This window comes from Triturus cristatus, chromosome 3_2 (genome assembly GCF_964204655.1).
Source record: "Triturus cristatus chromosome 3_2, aTriCri1.1, whole genome shotgun sequence".
Lineage (NCBI taxonomy): Eukaryota > Metazoa > Chordata > Amphibia > Caudata > Salamandridae > Triturus > Triturus cristatus.
The window spans coordinates 312,955,284-312,961,283 of record NC_140584.1 but is presented as its reverse complement, the minus strand read 5'-3'; the positions used below and the strand labels follow the sequence as shown (position 1 = coordinate 312,961,283).

The 6,000-nt window shown below is 43.0% G+C and overlaps 1 protein-coding gene across 2 annotated transcripts in view; it reads left to right on the top strand.

The window, feature by feature from the left end:
- Positions 1 to 531: 531 nt before the first annotated feature.
- The window catches only part of LOC146857253 (uromodulin-like), a 106,051-nt gene continuing 100,582 nt past the window's right edge, over positions 532 to 6,000 (top strand). For both annotated transcript variants that reach the window (XM_085647759.1, XM_085647758.1), the window contains exon 1: positions 532 to 646. The gene's annotated coding sequence lies outside the window, so the exon portion shown is untranslated. The remainder of the gene's footprint in view (positions 647 to 6,000) is intronic.

The following is a 6,000-nucleotide window of genomic DNA, read 5'->3' as shown; positions in this document are numbered from 1 at the left end:
CACTTCCTGTAAAGTCATGGCTTGTGATGCCACTACCTATGATGTCAATTCCTGATTCCATGTGTGATGTCATGCGCTGTGATGTCATGCGTCGCAATGTTGTGCGCTGTGATGTCACACACCTTGATGTCCTGCGCCGTGATGTTTCACGCCGTGATGTCACTTGCATACTGTCTAACAGGGTTAGTCCACCCACATCTTTCTTTAGGGCTTGTGCCCTGATTATAGGTGACATTAGAAGATTTCTTCTAAAGGCACAGCTTATTAAGCAAGGTATTCACTATGCCCACTGGCCAGCATGCTCAGCACCCTGTCCGCTCCATTTGCTACTGGGGATCCCGTTCTACTGGTGTCACAGGTAAGGTGGAGCTCTGTCACCCTCGGGGAGGGTGAACGTCACCACCAAGGTCAAATGGCACATTCCACTGCCTCTCTCTGCAACCTGCAGTGGTAAACTTCACAAGCCACGCCCCTCGCCTCCAGACTGATATCTCTCTCCCCTGCTTCTCTCCATGGCTATAACATAGCAAAGAGGAGGCCGTAGAGCACAGAGCAGACGGCGAGACTCTTGGAGTGACCTGAAGAAACATTCCAACAAATATTTCCAGAGAGACCCAGACAGAAAAGTAGACAACTAGACTCGCCGGTGAGAAACAATATTAATACTAGTCATGGAGAGAGGCTTCAGGGGTTAACAATTATGTTATCTGATGGGATGTGTTACTATCTCGTTAGTTATCTGATGGGATGTGTTGTAAGATGAGATATATTGGCCGATGCATTATCTGATGAGATATGTTATCAGATGTCATTCATTTCTTTTTATCGGCTTTATTTTTATTTTGCGCGCAGATTGAAAATGTTTACGTCATCAAAGGTTTGCGGGATCTGCACAGATGTAACGCATTAGCTGATGTGTAATCAGATGGGATGAACTATCTCGTGCCTCATCTGATACTGTTTATTAACTGGTGCGTTATATGTAGAGGGATACTCTGGGAACCCGTGTTGATTTATCAGCCCTGTTGTCTGACTGGATAATAAGCATTCTGTCGTAATCTGTTACATTTAGTATCACCTCTGATGTGCACAGTCTCAGCACCTTGAATCCAGCTTTGTACGCGAGATATCAGTGGCTGTTTTATTAACAATTGTTTCAACTGTAACTCTGACTAGGCTGACGTTATGTCTGTGTGTCCCATAGGGAGGACACTGCGACCAATAGTTTAGCCGGCGCAACATGCATGGGCTCTTGCCCCAAACCTGTTACGACATTGAGTAATCAAGGTGACGATCTGCTGCTTGCTCCACAAGGGGTCACAGATGCATCTTTTCCCCCACTTGAAATTCCCTTGAAGGATCCTGTCGTGCTTTATTCCTCGTTGTTGCAGGTCTGCAGTAACCACAGTGGTCAGTAAATATTGGATGACACCACTGAAGCGTGTAAAGCATCTCTCCCAGTGCATGGACATGATTCAGATCTCAACCACTAAACTTTGGCTCGGCTGGTGTCGTGTGGATCTTGCCACGCCCTTTTCAGTGTGTTCAGTGGCTTTGTGTCCACTGTATGATTCACCTTAAAGTTCCCTGTGTGGTAATCAGAATCAGATAACTCAACCCCCCTCCTAAATGTTCAAACATTCTATTTGTGTCCACGCGTACCCCTAAATCTGCTATCCCCTTTTCACTGGCTGTGCCCCACTTCCGCAGGCAGCAAGAAGGGAGGATGTACCCTCTCTGTGCTGGCCTCGGCGCTGTGGAATAACCTTCCTCAGGTGAGCTCCTTCCATCTTGTCTCATCTCACCTTCCACAAGAGATTAATTGCATCATTTTTTTACACTCTTATTTCAGTTCTTTTCTGGGCTGCCCTATCTCGTTTCATTCAGTCCCGAGAATCCATATGGGTGTAAAAAGAGTGCTCAGAGTTTTTCTTTGACCCCGGAAAACCCACCACTGAGCAAAGTGGCAGGATATGCGGGGGTGAAAATGAAAAATGCAATGGATCAAAGTCACATTGAAAGTCACAAATGTTTGTGTGAATTGCAGCGTAAGCTTTGTAATTGTTTGTGAATTTGATGAAAATGGAGGTGGCAAAGTGTTATTTGCTTTTCCTTGCAACAATGTACATAAGGCAACCTAATATATCAATATATATATATTTCTACAATTGCATGCCTATGGCCTCTGCACCGTGATGGATTGATACACCCAGTACAATGCAGGTATTTGCCCAGGTTGCTTCGGGGGTGCTGTGCAAACCCATCTGTGATGAGACCCTCCCTCCCAGTAGGAGCATCGCTTGTTATCTACAGCAGCGAGACCTATAGAAGGGCCATCTGTGCTACATAAGCATGTTTACTCTACAAACAGGAAATCATACATTTTCACCCCAAAATGTATACCACTGTCTATTCATACTAAGAATAAGAGAAAGGTTGAGGCATCGAGTCCAGAACCGCAGTGTAACTGGACCGCATTTCCTGGTCTACATGACATGGGACTGGCGTAGCAGACATTGATCCCCTGAAACGTGAGCAGTGAGAAATATTTCTAATATGGGTGTTTGTTAATGAGGTCAGGTTTCCTGAGGTATAATTGATCTTGGAAACAGGTATCAGTCATAACCCTGAAAGCCTCTCTGTAGTACTCTCTCCATAGGTTTTCTGTTACCGGTGCCGGCCTTACAGCTGCCCGGTTGTCCAGGACCCAGAAATATTCCTGGACTCCTAAGCGGGTGCTATGCTCAGCTCAACCCTTTTCACCTACAGCTTCTTCCTGGTCCAGGTGACGTTGGCTTCATGGTGAGCACACAATTATGCCCTTCAAGCAAATATTTTTTACACACACCTAGTGCCCTTGTGGGTTCCAGAGCCTCAGGCCTGACTCACAAACATCTTCCATTCCCTGTAAGATACTCGTGAAAAGATTCTGGCATTTTCCTGGCATAGACGCCAGCAAAATATTTCGGCAGCCAAGTGATCATAGAAGGGTACTGGTGGGCACCAAGATGGGCACCATTTCTCTGGTCTGCTCCCCCATTTCTGGAATAGCGCTGCCATCCCACCCACCCTGTCATTTATTTGGAAGAGGGACGATGTGACATCAATCAAGAAAGGAAACATCAGTAAATTTAAACATGACTCACTGTCTGATACAGGCTTGTCTAGTACCATGGTTAGTGTAGATATGGGTGCCTCTTTGCACTATTCCATTATTCTCACTCCCAAACTAGACAGGTCTCCAGGGATACGAGAACTTCTAATACCTACAGGTTTTAATATCTTCTCGTCTGCTCTTAAATAATATGCGCCTCATTGCCATTGGCCAGCCCCTCATGACACCTCCTATGTGCAGCTGAGCTATCTGCTTTAAGGGAGGGCCAGACTTGTACTTTTCACAGTATATACATGGCTGAGGCCACCGTTAAGAGTGGCCCCTTAGTTCCCATTGGGTTGGTACTGGCCAATCAGAATTATGAGATCTACAGTGAAAGCTGCTGAAACCTTTGACAATCCTGGAGAAAATGAGGATTTTACAGAGCAATCGGAGTCAAAATTATGAATTCCCCGGAAACTCCTCATTTTTTTTTTTTTTTTTTTTTTGCAGTGAATATATACAAATGTCATCTCTTAACACAAAGTATCAGTGGGAAAAAAAAAAAAGAAAATATACATTCCAATTCATCAAATACATACATAACACAAATTCTGCCTTCTCTACACCTCTGCAGACCTAGCCTCTCTCCATTTTGTTATAGGAGCCCAAATACTTCGACCAAAATCCCCTACTTTTTTCCCTTTCTGTGCATAAAGAGAAATTTCTATATTATGCATGCCTAATATTCTAGAAAGCCACTTTTGAAAAGAGGGGGGTACTGTTTCTTTCCAGCCTGCAGAAATTAGTAGTCGAAATACCGCCACAGAGATAAACACTAGGGCCTCTTCTGTTTTCTCTAATTTTAACCTTTTGTCGATACCTAGAACCATCAAGGTGGATGGCATAAATATTTTTTTCCCTAGGAGTGTCTCCCAACATTTTTCTATCTCTCTCCGTATTCCTAGGAGAGATCCACATTCAAAAAACATATGAAGCTGGTCTGCCTCACCGACCTTGCACCTGGGGCAGGTATCATCCTCCCTTAAACCCCAAGCATATAGCTTTGCGGGAGTGTGATATAAGTTAAACAACGTTTTATAATGCTGTGCTCTAAAATTTGTGGAGCGAAATATTTTTCTGTTTAGTAGGAGGGCGAGGTCTAAATCAATATCAGGATTTCCCAGTTTACTAGCCAGTGCTTCTTCTGTTCTACCTAAATCATCTTGTATTTCCTGACATAATATATTATAAAAAACCCTGATCTTCTCACTCCCTTTAACCAACTGGTCTATAATGGAAAATTCATCTATGAATACTAACCTTGGTCTTACGGCCTTCAACCAGCTTATCAATTTATTATACAGTAGCCAATGTTTTAAAGGAATACAGAATCTGGATTGTAGAACCTCAAATCCCAAGATCTGACCTCCCTGCGTTATATCACTGATTGTCTTATCTCCTAGATCTTCCCAGGCTTGTATATTTCTATCTACTACCATCTGGGGGAATATCCTAGAATTATATAAATGTACATATCTATTTATCTTTGGGATTAGACAAAACTTTGAAATTGCTCTCCAGACCCCCCATGCACCTTCCAATACCTTAAAGCGAGCCTTCCTGTAGTATCTACGATCAATTTCCCGCATTAAGAGACCGAATACTTTTCTACCGACCAGTAGCTCATATATTGAGGGAGGATTCTGACTGCCATAGACTACCGAATTTACTTGTTGATCTGTCCGAAAAAGGATAGACATGTGTGTCAATAGACATGACCAATGATACAACCTCATATTCGGTAATCCCAGGCCACCCCTTTCCCTAGGAAGAGAAAGGAGATTAGTAGAACGCCTGACTCTTCCATACTGCCATACAAATTTTATAAACATAAATTCCAAACTTTTAATTCTTTTTTCATCTATCAAAAGAGGTATGGCTCTAAATAGGTAAAGGACTTTGGGGAACATTGTCATTTTTATCACATTAACCCTTCCAATCAATGAAAGGTGTAAGGCATCGATTCTTTTTAAATCTTTTTCTATAGATTTGTTCAATGGACCAAAGTTCTCGTCTATAATTTTATCGATTGAGGCATTAATTCTTACCCCTAGATATATCGCCGAATCTACAAATCTTTCATCTGTTTTGATAATATTTTTGGTACATATGATTTGTGTTTTAGATTCATTTAATAGATAACCTGAGTGTTCACCAAAGTCCCCCGCCATTCGTATCAACTCGGGGAATGCTTGGTGCGGATCAGGCGTGATCACAGCCAGATCATCCGCATATGCCAAGATCTTAGTTTCATGCCCCTGAGATATCACTGGTCTGATTCTTGAGCTACCTAATATCTTTTGGATAAACGGATCGATATATAGAGCAAAGAGAATTGGAGAGCAAGGGCAACCTTGACGTGTACCGCGGTTTATTATTATGATATCAGAGCTCTGACCCATAACTACAACTCGAGCAACTGGATTAACATACATTGCTTTAAGTGCTCTTATAAATTTTTCTCCAAAGCCTCTTCCTACGAGAATACCCCAAAGGAAGTTCCAAACAACTCAATCAAAAGCTTTTTCTGCGTCGAGCAGGATCATGGCCATCTCGTCACCCACTACTGACTGAGCATCAAACAATGTTATTGCCCTCCTAGTATGGTCCGTAGTACCCCGCCCTGGTACAAACCCATGTTGCCACGGGGAGACCAAAGGACCTATGACCCTGCCCAACCTTTTTGCCAAAATTTTTGAATATAATTTGGTGTCCGCATTAATTAGCGAAATAGGGCGATAAGAGCCTGGTTTCTCCCTGGGCTTTCCCTTTTTGTGAAAGACCACAATATTAGTTTCCCTCCATGAATCTGGGGTAACCCCAGATAATGCCACACCGTTAAA